The sequence below is a fragment of the Linepithema humile genome, chromosome 4 (genome assembly GCF_040581485.1).
Source record: "Linepithema humile isolate Giens D197 chromosome 4, Lhum_UNIL_v1.0, whole genome shotgun sequence".
Classification (NCBI taxonomy): Eukaryota; Metazoa; Arthropoda; class Insecta; order Hymenoptera; family Formicidae; genus Linepithema; species Linepithema humile.
In genome coordinates this window covers 19402118-19422582 of record NC_090131.1, presented here as the reverse complement: position 1 = coordinate 19422582, position 20465 = coordinate 19402118, and the positions used below count along the sequence as shown (strand labels likewise).

The window sequence follows — 20465 nt, the reverse complement described above, 5'->3', positions numbered from 1 at the left end:
TAGATTGCGCTAATCATCTTTCCAAGCGGATTGCGAGTTCCGTTCTTGACTGTTGGATAATGCAAGATTTGACAAATAGTGACAATATCCTCGTAGATCAATGCGGATCAAAGGGCCGAAACCATTCCAACCATTCAGTATCGATTATTGGGAACCTTGGTCAAAGTACCGCTCGGTACTTAAACGCGACAGTCTGACAGTGTAATAGGGTTTCCACAGTACTGCGACAGTATCAATAATCAGACACATTGAAATTAATCCGAGCCGGTTGCTGGTGATAATCGTAATAGGGAAGCAAACCATTAACTATTCTGTAGGATATTGGAGAGATTATTATCTATATCTTGGGAGAGGATATCGAATAATATCACTAACATTTATGGAATAGTGTGTGCATAAATATTTTTGTTATTTAAATATTTTATTATTAAGGATAACACTATTCAGAATTTTTACGGGATATAATTATTATATATTAGTTTTCGTTTCCAATTATTAATCTATATACACTTTATTGTACATTATTTGTTGTGATATATATTTTATTTGACAATAATTCAACATATTGCATTAAATTGTTTTTTTTTTTTTACGTTTTTTAAATTCTTTAAAAATATGTTTAAAACATTTTTTAAAAATAAGTTATTTTGCTTTACAATCATTAGTGTTTTTTGATAAAATATAAAGTCTTTCTAAACATTTTTTTACTTATTCTTGTACATTTAAAATTATTGGTATTTTTTTATTCGGGTGGGATTTGTTTGTAACATAGATAAATTAAAAATGCCACACTCGACAGACGAGCACCTCGAGGACTCGCGAAACGGCGGGAACGCGGAATCGCCCGATGTTATGCACGCTAGAACGCGGGGATAAGAACGCTGAAATGCATGTAATACCGTTGCGGTAATACCGTAAAACCGGAAAAGAATGAAACTAGGCGCAATAAAGGAACCGGGAATACTCGGCGAGCGCGGCAGGGGGCAATAAGTCTGAAATATGCCAGCGTTTTATTCCCGCTGTACGAATATCCGGCGCGAGGAAAGGCAACGGGGACAAGCGGAAGAGCAAAAGCAAGAGAGAAAAAGAGAGGGGGAGAGAGAGTTCGCGGTGGATTTCGCATTGGGAAAAAATGTCTGCGGTGTACACGGTTTACACGGGGAGAACACGGCGCAACGGGGGGGGAGTATGCACGCGAACAATTCTATGGTGTAGCATGCGCATAAATAGAGATGAGAGAAAGAGACGGGTGACACAGAGAGAAGCGCAGTGGCAAGAGAAAAAGGGAAAGAGGGAAAGAGAAGAGAAAGAGAGAGAGAGTGAGAAAAATGGGGAAAGGTATGTACGCGCGCGGAACTCGGAGGCGGAAAACTTTACGGCGAGAGAGCAATTCTCGTTATAACTTCGAGGGCCCCCGCGGAAACTTAAACTGCTGCGAGCCGAACATGCAGAACTTTCGGCCGTTTTCCTGCTCGGGACAATCGGGCGTCCGCTCTCTCCCCTACGTCTTTCTTTGCTGCCCGGTTCCTTCAGGTACCAGCGCACCGTCGTCGTCGTCGTCGTCGTCGTCGTCGTTCTTTCACGTGAAGGGACTGCTCCTTTTAATATTGTCGGAAGAAACGCCTCAGGGATAAGTCGCCGCGACTTTCGGCATAAAATGCGTGCGCGCGCGGCGTACTCTCGCCGTGTAATTCGAACTTTATTCCATAAATCCGAGAGGCGAGCGCGAGCGGAGTCCGAATCAGAAATTGGGCGGTCGCGGCGACAAGTTAGCGATTTAAAACCGTCCTGTTAAACTTTTCGCATAACGTAAAAAATAAGTAGTGTGTGTAAAAGCCGCGGGATAATTCACGGGATTGTTTTCGCGTCGAGTTTTCTCCACGTACTGCGACACAGTGGAACGTTATTGCTGGGGAACAGCAGTATGGTGAGCAATGCGCGGTCCTTGCTTTGTTAAATTTATACAGATATTTTTATGCGAAAACGCTGATTTGACTTTGAGAACCTGGTGGGTTGAATTCTCTGCGTTCGCAAAACTCACCATCGTCATTGCAACGCCTGAAAGCTGTGCTTCCCGCCTGTTTCCCTTTGAGCCCCTTTCCTTTTCGTCTCTTTCCCAGGGCAACGTTGTGAACTCCGAAACTCCCTTCGATATCACGTTCCGCCCCAACAACCTGCGACCTACAATGCGTCCGCGGAGAATTCGTTTAGCCAAGCCACGTTGCTTGCTCAGTGCACACTTCCATTCCTCACGAAATTGCGTCACGTGTCCCGTGGAGTGTTATTGGCTTAAAATGCCGATTCTTCCGTTTACCGCGATTGACCGGACAAATCGTGTGCGATATTCGTGGACCGACACTCGTTCAATCTCGACTCAAGTGTCCTTGTACTCGCGAAAGTCCTGCCATTGTCGATATTCGTCGCGTATATAATTGCAAGCGTAATTCCGTCGTGATATTTTATTGCATTGAAAAATAAACAAACAACTCAACAAACATCGAAACTGATTAAACAAATTATTTTTTTTAAGATATTTTATACCATATTTTTTTAGTTTAGTACATTACATCGAATTACGTAATATTGTTATAATTCTGCGCGATATTTTTTATGTATTTTGTATACATTTTATATTCACATCTTTTGTGAAATACATTTTACAATACGTAAATGACGTGAAGCTTGTCTGCTTCAAGTGTGATTGATCCAGCAAGCTGAAGAACCCTGACAATACCGTGGCAATTCATTCATTGAAGCTATAGCAAATTAAATAAATATGAAAGTAAAGAATACAAATTATTATCAAACCGAGTATTATATGCATTATATATATGTAACGCTATATCTATCGGGGAAATATTTATTACAAGTAGATTATGTACCGTCAGTCTCAATGCATTCAAATCACGTCATTGCATTTGTACGTGGCGTATGCAACGGAATAAGTGCGAATAATCCAGTCGGCAATGATTTATGATATACACGATGAATATTTATTGATGAATGATCCGGCGCGTACACGCTGGATCTATTTGATATTTCGTCGTGACGGGAGCGTCGGATCGCGGAATGGCAGCTGGGGCCTTTTAGGACGGAATGCGGATGCATAGTAAAATTGTTGTGATATCCGGCTACGTGGCGCGGTGATCTCCCGCCGCCTCCGCCGCCGCGGCCGCGCGCGGACGAAACTACGTAAATTATGAACGCTGTTTGACTCCATGCCAGCTACACCCCATAACCGGCAACTGCCACGACCCCAACTTTGCACGTGCTTCGTATACTCTGTAGAGACGCGAACGCTGGAAAAGCGCACGTGCGTGGAACTGTAACCAGGCGGAATAAATTTTCGCAACGTCATACGCGCTCTCCGAGCACGACCGGCCGGAGAACGACAGACACTTTTCCTTTGAGACAGACACGATGACAGATATATGAACTTGAATTTTCGCCGGAAAAGTAAGCGTGAATAATTTTGTCTAGCTTATTAGTTTCAAAACGATATTTAACATAGAATTAGTACAAAGTTTTTTTTTCAATATTCTCTTAAGCATACTTTAAACGATCTATAATTCACGATAGAATTCAGATAAAGTTCTATTTGTTATTTTATATGCTGAGAGAGAGAGAGAGAGAGAGAGGTAGAGAGAGAAATTTCAGAAAGCATTAAAAAAACAGAATATACACATGTATACAGAGTGTCCGGTAATTGCTGAATTACCTCTCGGGTGCAGATAGAGCGGGTTAAACCGAGTAAAAAAGTCCTCTACCATTTTGCAATTTTCACAATAATTAATGAGGAATTAGTTAAAAAATATCTGCCAATTCGCGCGAGTTTAAGCGTACGGCGAGAAGAGACAGCCCACTGTTACGTGGTCGCCAGGATGCGAAGATCTAACATTACACACCGCTCGTACATAACCGTTGTCATTTGTAAAACACTCCTCCCAATACTTCGTCGCGCACCGAGTAACCGAATAACAGTAGGCTGTCTCTTCTCGCTGCGCGCTTAGACTCGCGGAAATTGGCCGATCTTCTTTAATTAATTTCTCATTAATTTTTGCGAAAATCACAAAACAGTAGAGGACTTCTTTACTCGGTTTAACCCGCTCTACCTACACCCGAGAGGTGATTCAGCAATTGTCGGACACCCTGTATAATATCAGTAATGTGTATTTTGCATGTATATTTCGATTCTTTAAATAGTTTTTATTATATAATATTACAAATAGATTTCTATCGCGAAAATGTGTCGCGAATTATAGATTGTCCTAAAGTGGAGTGTACTTAAATTTATAACTCAAAGCTAACAAACGTCTCAAAAACAAAGAATACTATAAAGAGCGCATTTCGTCTCATTTTCCTTGTGAAAATTTACAGTGCGGCTTCTCGCCGATTCGAATTCCGTATATTTTCCTGTAAAGTCGAAATACGGGGAACCATCGCGTAGCGGCCGAGAAATAACAAGGATGATACGACGAGTTAGGTAAACCAAATGTTTACCCGCGATACGGCTATATTCAACGGCCGAGCGAACGAATGAACGTACGAACGAACGAATCGATTTTGCCCACATCGCCGACGGCGCGCCGCGTCGAAAATAATAAAAGGACCAACGGAGCTTGCAATTTATACCCGGTAGGGGCCGGCGTGGCACGTCTCACGGAGCATCCCGGTCGATCCCCCCCCCTTCCCCCGACCACGTTGTATTTCCGAGCGGGAGATAAAGGCGCCGCGCCGACGAACAAGCCACCCGTATATGCAGGGTGGGGGATGCATTTTTAGCGCCAATCGTGCGCGCGCGGTTACTAACTAAAAAGGGATCAAAGGGCAGAGAGCGCGACCGCAACGACGTGTCAGACACGTGTTTTTTGCCGCCGCGATTACTTTTCACAACGGCGCTTTCATCGATACGCGACAAGCCGTACAACCCGCGCATTCGACAACGCGACTCGCGGAAAACCGTGATCGAAGTTACATTGTTTTGAAAAAGGCTGTATTTTGCGAGACTTTTTGTAAAGCGCACTACAGTATTCTACAGTTAGACGTAATTATTAGCTCGTAGAATGTAGAATATCGATATGTCGCGAGTAAAATGTTTAAGAGATAAGAGATTCTATATATGAGCAAATATTTTTTTGTTTTTTTTTTGTTTGAGTTTCTTCTCTTTATTCTTTATTGATACAGTAATATGAGCTTCAAATTCTAGCATATATGCTTCTTTTTCTGCGAGAAACTACTCTATCAATATTTCTTCATACGTCTCTTATCCTCGCGCGTGCAATATGCTTTGTATATTTAGCTTATATTTTAATATGCAAATATAGATCATCGCCTTGATTTTGTCACCATAAAGGCGTATCATTGAAACTCGTGCTAGGCCAACGCAACGGCGGATTATCGCGTTTTCTCGTTAGAAGAAAACGCGACGCTGACAAGAGAGATGCACCAGGGGGCGGTTCGATGCTCGACGTAATGGACAGCCGGGTTGCGCTGTGGAGAAATTAGTCTGCAAAATTTCTTCCGGAATTACGTCGTAAATTAAAGTTTGTACACGCGAGTGAATCTGCATCTCTTCCTCGCTTTTTGCTATCTTCTCTTTTCATCGAGCCGAAACGAATTCTTCTCTCTTTAGAGTTTCAACGCGCGTAGCCGCGAGATTAATCCGAAAATAACGAGCTGCACACAAAAAAGATCCCCCTCTGCTCGTCGCATGTCGACCGAAACGTCCGTCATTCGTTCAAAGACGCATCGACGTGTACACGATGTGCACCAATGTGCATGTAATTATACCTGAATTTGTTCACATGCTGCATCATACACACACACACACATACACACACATACACACACACACACACACACACACAGACACACAGCATACTTACTGCACATACACGAAATTTTGATCGCATTATTTTCGCGCCTATGTTCATTTTGTTCTTGTTATTTACGTTGTCATTTTACATATATTATGTTGCATCGCAATTGCTGATTCATACGATGCAATAGATTATCCGGAATACTCATTAAACGATGTCAATAATTAAGCTGCCAAAAAGATCGGCTTACGTTATTAAACCCGCTTTAAATATTCGTGATTGCATACAACGGAAAGTGAAAAAATAAACAAAAATAAAAATTTGATAATAAGTGTCTAATGTAGGAGGGTGCATAAAACAATTTTCGAAATACCATTATTAAAAATGTGTAATTATTATAAAATCAATAATTCAAACAATAATTTTTTTACATAATAAATTTTTAATAGGTTTTTACATAATCACTGTAATACGTTGAAAAAATTCAATTTAAAAAATGTTCTTAAAGCACTTGAAAAAAATATGAATATTTTTGTATTTTGATAATAATAATTTATATCATTAGCTTTTATATCTACATAATTTTTTTCTCTATTAATTCTCATACAACATTTCATATAACAAAAAATTAACAAAACTATAAATTTAAAAAACAGCGTTCTTAAAAAAAATATAGATGATGACTTTCTAGTTTCGATCAGTAGCCTATAAATCGAAATTGAATTTCTCTTTAGTCTTATAGTTTTTATTAATACTAGCAGTTATCTATTTAGAAACATTTTAGAATTTATTGAAACAAACAAGATGATATAACTTGAGAAATTTAATGTTGATAAAAAAAGGAATGGCTACAATTTTGTCGATAAGGAGCATTAAATAATTTGTTGTACTGTAAAAGTAGTATTCTACTTACAAGTACTAATACCACTTGTGAATGTTTCGTATGTCTGAATATTCTGGCGATACAGAACCAAGTTGCACGACGCAGCGGGTCTAAGAGTACTATTCTTCTCCATGTCTAGAGTTGAAATGCCTAACTCTGCACTCTGCTAAGTAATAGACCTCTCGAAACTTTGAACTTTTGGACCTTGGATCTTACGAATGAAAAGCCTTTGAACTTTGAGCTCGTAAATTACTTCACACGAGGTATTTGCAATGTCTCCACATTGATGACAAAATAGGAAAAATTGTCGACAAGCTACTACGGCGTGGGCTGTGATCTTTCTTTTGATTCTTCAATTTTTTAAATTACATTTTCGGTGACGAAATTGTGACGAAATTTTCGCGTGAAAAACATCGATGACCGACTTATCGATGTATCCGATGTGCGTGATCTTCAAATAGATTCGGTTTCTCTGATCTAGCGAGCGACCTATCTATCGGCTGGTTACGGGTTGTCAGTATTAGCGGCAGCACGGCCGAGTCAATATTGATACGGGCGCACGATGAAACCGGAGACTCCTATCCGTTTGTGCATTCTGGATATTGAATTCTGTCGTGCCGATCGGATCTTCTAGGGTCGCGGTTGCAACGACAGCGGGTGCGCTCGGCGACGATCGGCAATTCGGATCGGCAGTTTATCGCTCCTACGTGATCGTTAAGTTCACACTCCGTAGGGAATGACGGCGATCTTGCGATTATCGGATCGATTTGCGCCGAGTCCCTTGATGGCTGTCGCGGAAATTCTCCTGAGCACGGTGACGGAGGTCGCCGTAGTAATCATACGTTAATTACGTACAATCTATGATCTGCTTAAGCCGGTGACGACGATCGATAACGTGCGTGCCGATGGTGTGCTGTTCCGCACCTCTAACTGCGCTTATCTCAACTGACACAATTCTGTAATAAGATGTTGTTAAATTCTTTGAAAACCATTTGTGTTGGATACTGATTGATTTTTCAATATGTTTCAATAATTAATTCGATAAAAGTTGAAATTTAGCTACATACATTAAATCAACTTTTAATCTTTTGGAACAAGTGGAATAATTTAATGCAAATTTTCAAAGGTTGATTCTTTTCAGTAATCAAGTTATCAAGTGTTTATTATATTATTGTATTTATTAAATTGAAAGTTTAAAGTTGAGAAATTTAATTCGGTCGAAGATATCGCGAAAGTTTAATCACACGTAAAAGAAACATGCGCCAATTGTCGTTCTGCAAACGAATTGAATCCTCTTTTTTCTCTCATAGCGACAAAGGACTCGGAACCCAAATTTCCATGAAGCCGTAATTTTTTTTAACAAGCTAGAAACCGCTGTTACCGCACCGAGTACCAACGGGCAATCCTTCGATCCCGTGCTCGCCCTTTTATCTCGAATTTTTCTCGCGGTCGCATACTCCGCTGTTGCGGTAGCGAAATTTGATTGCCGTCGTTATAGTTCACGTGCACTTTGCGCATACATGAATATTCCGCGCGCGCCGCTAACAACGGTATTCCACGCTCCGTTGCGTCCCGGGGGCTGCCACAAAAGAACGGAAACCACCTCCACTATATCGATCGTCACGAATAGTATTCGGCAGAAGCCCCTACTTTCCTGAATAAAGTCCAGGTAATAGGAAGCATAATCGTTATTTCGCAAGTATGACTCGACGATGAACGTTTATTAACACATAAATCACCAGCAGATATAAAATGCGAATCAGATGGAACGATATTTCTGTACATAACAGTCGAAATGTCATAAATTCTAAAAAATAGGATTTAAAATCTTTTATGACTGCATTATAAATTTTACTTCTTTTAGAGCAAAAATATTTCCGAGATTTATCTCACTTTTCGACTTTATGCTTTTTTATCATAAACTTTACAGTCAAAATTGACATCACAAGTAATAAAGTTTTATTAGTAAGAATTAAGTGTAGAGTTGTGTTAGTTAGGGTATATATATAGTATACCGCAAATACTATATCTGGCCAATTATCGAGACCGCAACAGAGCGGCTGAGCTTCTTGGACAACTATGCGGCAATCAGCATGAAAACAAGTTAGGAATCCCGTTTCATCTGATTTCAACTACTGATAAAGAGCACCGTTTCGTGCAGCGGGCGGCGTCGCGGTTTAAATTCGAATTAACTCGCAGAGCCGGCGGATCTGTGTGTATCCGCGGACAAAGCTACCGTTGCCCGGTATTAAGCCATTAGACCGTAACGAGAGTTGATTAAGTGTGCCGACCGAGGTTGCGGGCGACCGAGAGGTCGGACAAAAAGAATGTACACCTAGCGAGAACGAGACCGGCAAGCAGCACGAACGCGGATGCGACGAGAGAAAAGAGAGGCGGAAGAAGGGTGCCGCTGCAGCTTCCCCGTGCCACGTCGGCCTAATGAAAATTTACGGATCCTCCATCGGCGCGATAAAGTCCACCCTGCGTCATTACCATTGCCCCGCGGCTCGTTACGGCGTTTATTTAGCGCCGCGACTCTTTTCCCCGAGATATCCCGAAGAGAATGGCGCGCGCAAGCTCACGCACTGAGCGTTTAACTCGGGGCTTAACTTAACGAGAGTTTACGATGACGGGAGGAGGGGTTGAGTTTATGCGGAGATCGGCGCGATGGATATCGAGGCTACTGCACGGATTTGACGTGACAAATACGACATGTGCAATAAGCTATCTATCTTGCTAATTATTCTGTCGCAGAGGAGGAATTATCGAGAAATTAGTATTGGCATTTGTTTGTAAGCTCTCTTAGCTCCTATTTCTCACAAAGGATGATATTAAAAGCATTAAGTATAGTTGGAAAAAAATCGATATTGCTTTGAGCGAGCGAGGAATCGCCGGCTGTATTAACGGTCATCACAATCTCTCGTTCAGCAGTTATGAAATTCCACGAATAACAAGACTAATTTATTCGCCATGATGCTGGAGTACATATAAGCGGAAGATGACGCGCACTAATTTATACACAGAGTAATAGTTAAAGGACGGCAATGCGCCCGCACATTGGAATTACGAAAAAGCCGAATGTTCCGGCAACCCTTTGATATTTTCGAAAGGATTATTCGAAGTACGTATTCATGCGCGTGCGTTTCCATACAGGACGCGATATTTGTCACACACATCCGGTGGTCGTAGGGAAAGAGGGGTGGAATAAGAGAAAGAGAGGTGCAACGATAAATCCAGCTTGTCGAATAAATATCCCGAATCGAAGCCCGGTTGAGCGCGCGGAATCCGCGCGCGCGCGCGGCTGGAATTATTTTCACGCGCGCCAAACCAGACTTTAATTTGCGATAGTGACTGCCACAAGCTCAAAGGGATACCAACTCCCTCCCACCCGTTTCTACACGACCTGCTCGATTTAATTAATGTCCGCTGCGCATAGCCGGCGCGACCTTGCTATACAGCGATTCAACTTCTCGCGTGAGCGATAGTTACGGTAAAGATCACCTAGAACACGCATATGAATCTATATCTGTGGATTTTTCATAAATCTCACTGAAATTAAGTGCAAAAAAAATTTTATGACAAGATAATATTATTTAATAATTTATTGCTTCTGCGATTTCTTATATAATTGTTTATATCGTTTCTTTATTACAGTATTTAAAGAATTGTAAAGTCGCCATTTTTTAATTATTTAATATTTAATTGAAAAACGAATTATATTGTGCTAATTAAAAAATAACTTTCTAATTTTTCGATATTTTCCTTGCGAGTTATATGATAAAAAGTTTTTTTGGAGAAGTGCATTTACTAGTTTTATCGAGAGGAGAAATTCTCTTCTTTTAGATTTTTGATCGTACAGTTCAACATTTTGCGTATCTTGGCAGTTCATTAGACAATCTCTCTGTTGTTATTTGATTCGATGAGCACGGATATCCGTCGTCGTCACTGTTATTGTTGCGGTTGTTACCAAGAGAATGAGTAGATCGTCCCAGACAAATTGGCTGTTCAAATCCTTTGAGGATTCGCATCCCTTACTATCCATCCTCGCTCCATCCGCTGTCACGATAAAGACTTGATCCATGCGTTCGTCCATGTACGCGACCCGTGTATACTTTGGCCGCCAATTTAACATTGTCCTATGTAAATCTTATCATACTATCATATAGTATAAAGTTTACATTGAAGTTTACGGCGAATTTTACTAATAGAAGCGGACTAAATATATTATGACAGTTTATATTTTATTCAAACTGTGGAACATATTTTATATATGTATATTTAATGATACACAGTTTTTAAAAATACAATATTAATTACTAATATTATAAATGTTAATAATTTTAATCTGGCAAAATTTATATGAACGGTCCATAAGTCGTTGAGATTTGAAGATGGTCGGAAATAAAATTCAGATTTTTACGAGAACGTAGATATATTAGAATAGTGGTGTGATTATGCGCGCATTTTCTTCTACACGATTGAGGCGTACCGTGGAACGCTTTAGGCAAATGGCAAAGTTATCTCTGTGGAGAAACGCGGTGTAGAGGTCGGTAGGGCAATTCTAGTATTTGAGAATTCAAATATTCTCGAATTCGGTCATCCCGTTTTTCGTGCCCTGCGCCGCTTTATATCCCTTTCGATCTTATATCCCACCTCGTTAAATGGGCTCGTTTATGATACTTCAGTTACATTTGGCATGCATGCGGCCATTTCTAAGCAGTGCTTCCTATACTCGCGATCTATTCTACGGGGTCATTTCGTTACATCGCGCTTAAGTACGCTTGTTACGGCTTCCACTTTACACGCCACTAAAACGTTCGAGAATAGAAACTATTGTGGGAGAGAGAAAAAAAGTTGGACGATAATAATTATTACAGTTTTTAATTCACTGTCAATTATCTTCTTACAAATAATTTATGCAAGTGTTAAAGATGAAACAATTTTCGTTTATTTGCGATAAACGAAAGTTTGCGGGCTTTAAACAAGTTTCAGCGTTAAAAATTTGCATATTCCCTGATAATTTTGCGATAATCCTGCTCATTAATAATTTTTTTGTTACAGTAAAGTTTAGAAACATATTAACATATTGGATAAAAATAAATATCTAGGTCAGCTTTAATCTCTTGAGAGGAAAACACTATTTTGCAAACAAACACTCTTTAGAATAAACAAGTAATTTCTGCTGCGAGTCGGTTGCAGGCAGAAAATGATGGAGAAAGTTTGTAAAAAAGGAACGAGCTGCTTGAACGGATGCTTCCGGGCGAGTTGTAGCAAGCTAGGTTGACAGACGGAATTTTTAACGAAACTTCTTTCGCTCTCGAAAGAGATCCGCTCGTAAACAGTCCGACGTGGCTTAACGTGTGTACTGATCCACTTCAGAGGATGTAAGTTCCACTTAATTTCTCTTCGACATCTCTTCGGACGCGATGAAAGGACGCGGTAAAAATATTTTTCTTCTCTTCGTGCGTCTTATGAATTTTTCTCCCGCACAGTGAAACGGTGTTGTCGCATGAATCTCAGATATGAAAGGAATAAAAATAGAAAAGAGAGAGAAATTATTTTTCTGCGATATTAACTTAAAGATTATATTTTACATATATAATAGATGTGTTGCGTTCCGTTTAAATGCCTCACTTAATGCCAACTTATATTTTTAGCTAATTTTGTAAATACACGATTTATTATACGCGATGTTGTATTTTTAACAAACATTTCAGCGAACGATCCGCATTCGTGCGATAGCGCGCATCCACTTTCGTCACATCTAGCGCGAGATTCCGAGGATTCTCTCACTTGTACTTTGGCGAAAAACGTTGAAACAAGATTGCGTCCCTAAAGCTCTCATTAGTCGCTTTCGAATGAACACATTCGCGAGCAATTTCAGAGAGTAGGAAAATCCACTTTTCTCTAGGTTGTACAGGGATTTTGCGCGGCAACTGTTTAAGGAAATAAGGAAGCGTCTTGTGGAGAAAGGAAAGGGAACGGGGAAGAAGAACGCGCGCGCGCAGGTAGAGAAAGCCCGGACTCATTTAAATGTACGATACCCTTCGCCTCTTATCGCATTATGGTAAATACAAGGTGTACTCTTCTTTCTTCGTCGACGATGGAACGAGGGGAGAAACGGGCTGCACCGCTGATTGCAAATTGACTTCGCTACCGAAATAATACTGGCGAGAGCGCGCGTTACTTGCAATTCTTATTGCGCGAAGTTCGTTACGGGTTTCCTCCGCCTCTGTCTCTTTTCGCGCAAACACACACACACGCGCGCGCACACACACACACACACGCGCGCGCGCGCGCATACAGGCACGTGCACACATACATAAACGTTTTATCCACCTGCAATCGAGCAAGTGTGCGCGACTAACGGGCTGCGGGGTATCCCGCACGATTTACTTCCCAATTTGCTGGTTTTGGTGGGAGCTCTATCATCTCGTTGTGCGCCACTCGTTTTTCCGATCTCTCCTCTGCTTTTATCCCACTCTTTTTCTCTCCTTCTGTCGTTCCATCAGGAGAGAAATGCGGGTCGCCCGGTAAAATTGCTTCATCAACGATCGCTGTGTGTCCGCGTTTAATTACCAAAATACTGTTTGCGTGCCTCGAAGTGTGAGAAATATTATGCGTAGCAAATAGCCCTCTTATCAGCGATCAAATGTCACTTGGCGTTTTGATTAGATTTTTACAATTGATTGATACAAAATTGTGACTCTCTGAAAAGTGCAATTCGTTGCAATATTTGCAAAAGATTTTTTAGTTCTGATAACTAATAATAACAGTAGTTTTGCAAATTAATTTTTTTATTAAATTTATTAAAAATGAAGGATTTTTCAGAATTTTTTACTCCAAAGTCGGAAGTATTCGAGTAGTTATCGTAGCGATATTCAAAGATATCAATGTCTTATTATATTGCATGTTGTTCTTGCGACAAAAATGAAAATGCTTCACTTTACCCGATCGATAACTACCAGCACTAAGTTCGCGAAGAAATATCAGCGCGTTGTCCATTTCGGGGCGTGTTCGACGTTCTGTCCTGAATCTGAATACGTTTCATGGTCGCTCGAGCTCGAAAATTGACTCTGTGAGTCGGTGCGAAATCTGACGGCGCGTAGGTGTGTCTGAGGACATTAAAAGGCGCTTTCAGCCTCTGCCAACTAAACGAGCCATCCCTTAGCGAGGAAGAGAGATATCCGGAGAGGACTGGCATCGCGCAGTCTCGGAAATTGTGTCGCTGCATCGATGCGAAAATGTTTAATCGACAATCACGGCTCGATTGTCGTCCATCCTACGTAACCGCCTTAATTGCGGCGCGTTAATTATAACAGTATGATTATTGGACCGTGAACGTGATTACCGGCGCGCGTGTCTGCGATGATTAACTCGTCTTTGTGAGGGTGAGTCGGATCGAAATTGCCTTGGATTCGAAATTCTAATGTTTGGACTGAAGAAGATATTAAATGTACACAGTAAACTAATTTAGATCTAACCGATTCATTTGCTTAAGCTAAGAAGTCGCTAATAAGTTTGAAATCACAAGCTCGAATTGAATCTAAAAATATTGATGGTCATTTTGCATATAATTTATTTTATCTCTTAAGTTAACACAAAAATATTTTCGTTTAATGTTTACATTTTCCTTTAATTACTCTAAAAATATTTCTCTAAAATTTTTCGACGCGTTCAAAAAGGCCTAACACTTTAATATTTGCAAGGACAAAGAAGTCTTGAACGTAAAACCTGATCTTTTAAGTCGACGCGTGCCGCATACGCAACCGCGATTGTTGTCGCGCGAATAATCATACTTCTCCGCGCAATCTTAGCCTGCCGTTGGGCATGCTTCGGGTTTACATTCGCGCGGGAAATGAAGAACCGTGGGAGTATTTTCGCCGCGTTATATAGTGGTCGCTTTAGCCGTACGAGGGTTAATTAAGCGGCGAACATGCTCACGCGACGGAGATGAAGCGGCTGCAGAGACAAAGACCACCGCGGATCGACGCAGCAGTCAAGGAGGATTCCTCGGAGGTTTTGCCACGTCGTGGCTGCCGTAAGGTCGGGGTATGGGTCAGGGGGGTGACAGCGGGCGCCAAGTTTAAGTTCCAGAGAGAGAGAGAGAGAGAGATCCTACAGCGGTGTGGAGGAGGGGGGGGGGGAGAAGAAGGTACACGGCCGAGATAATAGCCCCCAGCTTATGCCACACAAAAGCGGAGAAGGAGGATGCTGGGGGCCATGCTCCCGGGGTTCGGACTCGTAACGCGACACTTGTGCGCTACGGCTTAAGTTTCGTAATACCACTCCCGGTAGCGACTGTGATACGGAAGATACGACCACCAACGGCGGCGGGGAAATCGCGCGGGAGACTTAATACAATTTGCATATCCTCGGCTATATGCCGCGCCGCCTTCGGCCGACCTACGTCGTGGGATTCACGCGAATTCGTATTGGAGGGCTGGGGGAGGTGACTTTCCGCTCCTCGTTGAATATCGGCCGCGCGAGAACGACGCGAGCGGGAAAACGCGCGAGCGCTTGATAAAAGGAGATACCGGAGGCTTTAAACTCCGGTGGTACGAGCGCTGTTGATTCAGCTACGTGGTGAAGCGATAACGCGCTTCCGTGCGGTATCGCATGTTGTTTAATTAACTTTCCAAGAGAACTCGTGGCGACGCGCGTTGGATTCGCGAGCTTGCTCAGAAATAAACGCATGAGATATCATGTGATATAATTGCTTTAAAGCGGGGAATTTTGCGATGGGTTGCGTCTTTACAAATTCTATGATTTTTTCGTGCTTTATTTTGCGCTGTAATTCGCAAGAGTAATAACCTAATCGGTTTTGAGAGTTTTAGTGTTATGTGTTAATAACTTGGAAGATAATAGAAATAAAATTTCTTTTAATTTAAATAAAATTACGTGGACTAAATATTACCGATTAATAAGTGGATTTGATTTGATTAAATATTTTGAAAAACATACACAATACGTTTACTTCTTGCATCATAAATTTTTCAAAAGATTCTAAAATACATTATTTTTAATGGAATATTGCAAAAATTTGTAGCTGAATTACGTAGTCGTAATTACGAAGCTGAACTACGTAGGCGTAATTACGCAGCTGAATTACGTAGGCGTCGACATTGGTCATTTTACGAGTATGCGACAATCAAATCCACATCCCTTCACAATCTTCTGCGTTCAATCGACCGGCAGAACACAGCCCTTAATTTGCAACGGGCTTTGCGAATACCGAGTTTATTAATTATTTTCAGTTTCCCATCGAACATCGATGATTACATCCAAATTCCGCGAATTCGCACGAATTTGCTCGGGGATTGGTGCGACGAGTAATTACGAGCCACGAATAAACGCGAGAGAAGCCTGAGCGTCACTTATAATTAAACGCATTCCTCTATTTTTTGGTTCTCTTTCAAGCCGGAATAAAATTTGCAAGAACTCGAGTATCAGCATTACGCGCTCGTGCATTTGCATTTTGCGCGCGCAATGCTCTATTTCAGCCGATCCTTGCGCGATAAACGAGCGCGTTTATGCCCGCGTTTTGCCGTAAAATAAGCGGTGGCTCTATTTACTGAATACTGAAATATGACGCTTTTAATGAAATTGTATCTGGCGGCGTGGCGGCCGAAAACCAAGCGATCTCCCCGGCGAGATGTGCGCATCCGGAGTTATCGTACACCGATTTAGTCTACTTTGGAGCAGTTGTTTCACATTATTATTATTATCTCATGCCATTGGTAATTTTTAACGTGTAATTTTCAACCGAAAGATGTTGCTTTTCGCACACTTATCTATTTATTGTTATATCGCGTACATGTTTTATCTATCTATTGGTTATCAAGCAATTATGAAATAAATTATATAACTTTTGTTTTTACCAAAATATTAGAATATTTTTGAAACTATATCCTCGTAATCGCTTGATGCACATTCACATGTCCGAAGTGCAGCGCATCGATTTCGCGCGGCATGTTTGCAGCGACGCGAAAATTGAACGCCGAAAACATTCAGCTCGCGCCAGCGTCGAATTTCGGCACGCTGGAAGGTATGCGAACGCGAGGATTAACCGATCGACTGGTCGGTCGAGCTATCAGAATCGGTGATACGAAAAGCCGGGGATCTCCATCAAGCTGATAACGCATATTCGCGTAATGCGTCGACAGCGAGGCAGACGCGGGGGACTGCGGGGGCCGCGAAAGGATGAGGGGGACGGGGGGGGATGCTGCAAGGTAAACGATATTTGTGCGCGGCTGGAAGATCGATAGCAATTTAGCCACCCTTCGTCGTTCTGAACGAACACCTCCCGGCGGCGGTGGTGCACAGCCACATCAACCCCCACCTCCGCCCCCCACGCCGCCACGCAGGTACGTCCACCATCACCGCCGCTGCTTCCTTCCTCCTGCCACAGCCTTTTCCCCCTCGTCTGCCTTCCTCTCTCGCGACCCCGCAACGTGGCCTAGTCAGGACTCATCCATATACATCGAGAAAATTAATATCTGGGCTTCGTCGGGTTCGTTCGCGCGCGCCGTGAATAAACCCCCCGGTTGTGTCCGGGTTTCCAACTCGCCCGTACCCATCCCCTCCGGCGGCAGTCTACCGGTACCCCGTTCTTCCGGTACCCCCGCTCTTCCGCCCTGCACTCCCGCCGCCAGCGATCAACGTCGTGCCGCAGTTTTCCTCTCCCTCGTTTTTTCGCCCCCGCGCGAATGCCTGTCAGGCCTGACTGCGCCGACGTCGTTTAGCGCTGGCTTCGAGTTAAATAAATCTTCCTTTGTTATTTCGCTGTTCCATGGAACAGCGTTGTTACAGCGCATAATGTATTATTATCTATATAGCACATGTTAGTTTCGGTAATGTTCGTCAATAATATAACAATATTACGTAATATATTGTATTCCAATATTATGTTATATTATACAGAGCGTAAATATTATTATAGATAAAGAAAATCTCATCTCAATATCATTCTCGACGTTTAAGTATAACTCGACTTTATCGCAAGGTTTGCTCTAAGCGCGTTGCAAAAAGCATTTATAATATGCACTCTGATAAGCAACTAGGCACCCGGGTTGATGTTAATAACAGCGGCGAGAGAATTGCATTTTTCTTCTGTTGCCGTTTTCTCCCGAAAGATGTTGCGCAACCGCCATTTTCCATTACGCGCCACGTAATCCTTCCTTTATTACTTGCAGAAGGCCGCCGTAATACTTCGTTCTTCGAAGATAAATGTATCGCTACGATGATTAATACGTGTAAGAAAGGAAACGAAAATTTAATTCGAAACCGAGCTCGCATATCGCATATAGCTGTACACGTTTCTACTTTGTTCTATAAAGACAACATATTGTTATATTATAGTATATGTCTTTATTCTCTTGATGGCATTTTAGCATTTTTTGTTTTGAAAGCTAAGAATATTTTACAGAAATACTTAAGAATTACGTATATTTTCTTTTTGCAAATTGCCGAGAGTATCAAATTTCAAATGTCAATTTAAAATATTCTATTTTTTGTTAATATTAAAGTACGATTGTTGAAAAAGTGTTCTATTTTATAACGCGAAAGAGTGACTTGTTTTAGGGAACTTTTTTCTAAACATTTGAAAAATACGAAGAATAAAAGCATCGATTCTATCAAGGAAAATTAATACTCAATTTACATCAATATCCAATCTTTCGTTATACGGTACACTTTTCGCAAGCACGATCGCAATCACTCTCTTTCGTCATTCTGCCGCACGTCAACGTTGTAACCGAGGGTAACGTCCGGCGTAGCCGCAAGCGCGCGCGCGCGCGTATGCCGCTTGTATTTACATATTTAACTAACCCAACGGCGCGGGCATTAGCGCAAACACAGACGGATAATCCGGAATATATTAATCCGCGGCGGGCGCATACCGTCGCTTTGAATTAACGCGAATATTCCTGTGTAAGCCCCCGCACGCGCTTGCAACGTCGAATCGGACGAGTGCACCACCCCGCATGCATATTGCAGGTATGTTAATGCGCTTTCTCTCCACCTCTCTCTCTCCCTCTCTTCCTCTCTTCTTCTCTCTCTATCTCTCCTAGCTTCTCTCCCTCGCGGTACCGTCGTTCACGCAATGCAGCTTGATGCGCACTTTAACGACGTAAGTGGAGAACGAGAGAGAGAGAGAGAACACGAACGTGCTATCGGAACGCTTCCTTGTATCTCTTCGAACGAGTTAGTCTGTCTTTTGAATGCATCAAGAAAATTGTATTATTGCGAGGACAAATGCGAGTACCTTGTATCATGTTTAACATTTAGAGCGATTGTGTCGCTTCAAGTACTCTGCCATGTCCACACAAGATGCTGTTCTCCACTTTTTTGTTTTAGGCCAATATTTCTAAAAGGAGGAATATTTTTTTCCCAAAAGTTAATGCATTTTTATGAACAAACTGAATTAGTGTTTGTTACTTTTGTTTGAATATAATTATTATTATGTAAATAATAACACTGTTATATCGAGATTAATGTGTGTATCGATATTATTATTAATGTGTACAAAATATCTATCAGTATAAAGCCAGAGCTCGGTTGATTTTGGCAGAAAACAATATTTGTCCGCAATACTATTATTATCGATGAACTATTGACTGCAACGCCAATTGACTGATCCGAGAGAATGCGATTTCGCGTTATTGTTAAGGCTTATTAGGATATATCGGTGGTCTCCGCGACAATATTACTCGACCGGATCAACGTCCGCATTGTGTATCGATATTTGCGATATATTTTCCGCGGGAGTCTCGGGATGTGTAAGCCCGATGATGAGAGGAAGGGTCGAGAGCCACGGACGACGGAGCCGTTCGTAAGCCGCTTTCGTCTCCGTACCCCCGGGGGGGGGGGGATTTAAGTCCCGACTTGTGCAGATCAAATTGTCGTCAAATATTTACGGGCATGGGGGCCATTCGTCGTGCGGAGCGCTTCGAGTATGTCGTAACGTCGCCGCATTCGCCACGTCGGATGGGAAAGCTCTGAGAAGTCGCCGTGACGCCATACTCGGCCCGCGTCGTCACGCGCACGCCAAACGTGCTCTTTGAATCCTAATAAGTCGTAAAAATGTGGCGAACTTTACGTGGGTTAATCTTTGATTCTTCATCGAAAGAAATACGAACGCGTATTTTTTTTTATTGATCTCGATTTTACTGCATCATGCTTTTAAAGAGGACTTTTTTTAGCTACTCTTTGCTTTAGTTCGTTTCTTATTCTTCGTAGTAAATATATATGGCACTCGTAAAATATATATATGACACTTTGTTTAAATAAATAAAATTTATACCGTCATTATTGGAAGTTTATAATATTCTATAATACGACAATATGGTTATTACGTGATGCAATATTGATTTGACCGGCATCGTTAGCCGTGAAACAGGACGAGATGTATTTAATACCAAGTGGAGTTAGCTGGTATCCTAAAATGCATAAAGTTTGGCGCACAGCTGTTCTCGTCGTATCGCGGAAATCATCCGGAGTCTCGAGAGATCTCCACTGTCTGCGAGATCTCTCAAGTGTGCTGCAGCGTTGTTGCCGTGTAGTGGCGAGATATGCGAAAGATATGCAAGTTACGCTGCTCTTGTACAGTTGAGAAATTCTCTGTAGCGGATAATTTTATCGTGTGCTGACAATAAAATGAGAACGCAGTCAATACCTAGAATTCAGATGTGTGATGCATTTTTAAGAATTACTTTTGAGTATAACTTTCAAATTTTTATATCGGCAACTGCTTTTCCACGACG

At 41.7% G+C, this 20465-nt stretch overlaps 1 protein-coding gene and 1 long non-coding RNA gene across 16 annotated transcripts in view; one reads left to right on the top strand and one right to left on the bottom strand.

The window, feature by feature from the left end:
- The window catches only part of LOC105672654 (zinc finger protein 541), a 403799-nt gene that overhangs the window by 230431 nt on the left and 152903 nt on the right, over window positions 1-20465 (top strand). The window lies entirely within an intron of this gene.
- Window positions 1-20465, bottom strand: part of LOC136999786 (uncharacterized) — a 198033-nt gene that overhangs the window by 129896 nt on the left and 47672 nt on the right. The gene's annotated exons all lie outside the window — the stretch shown is intronic.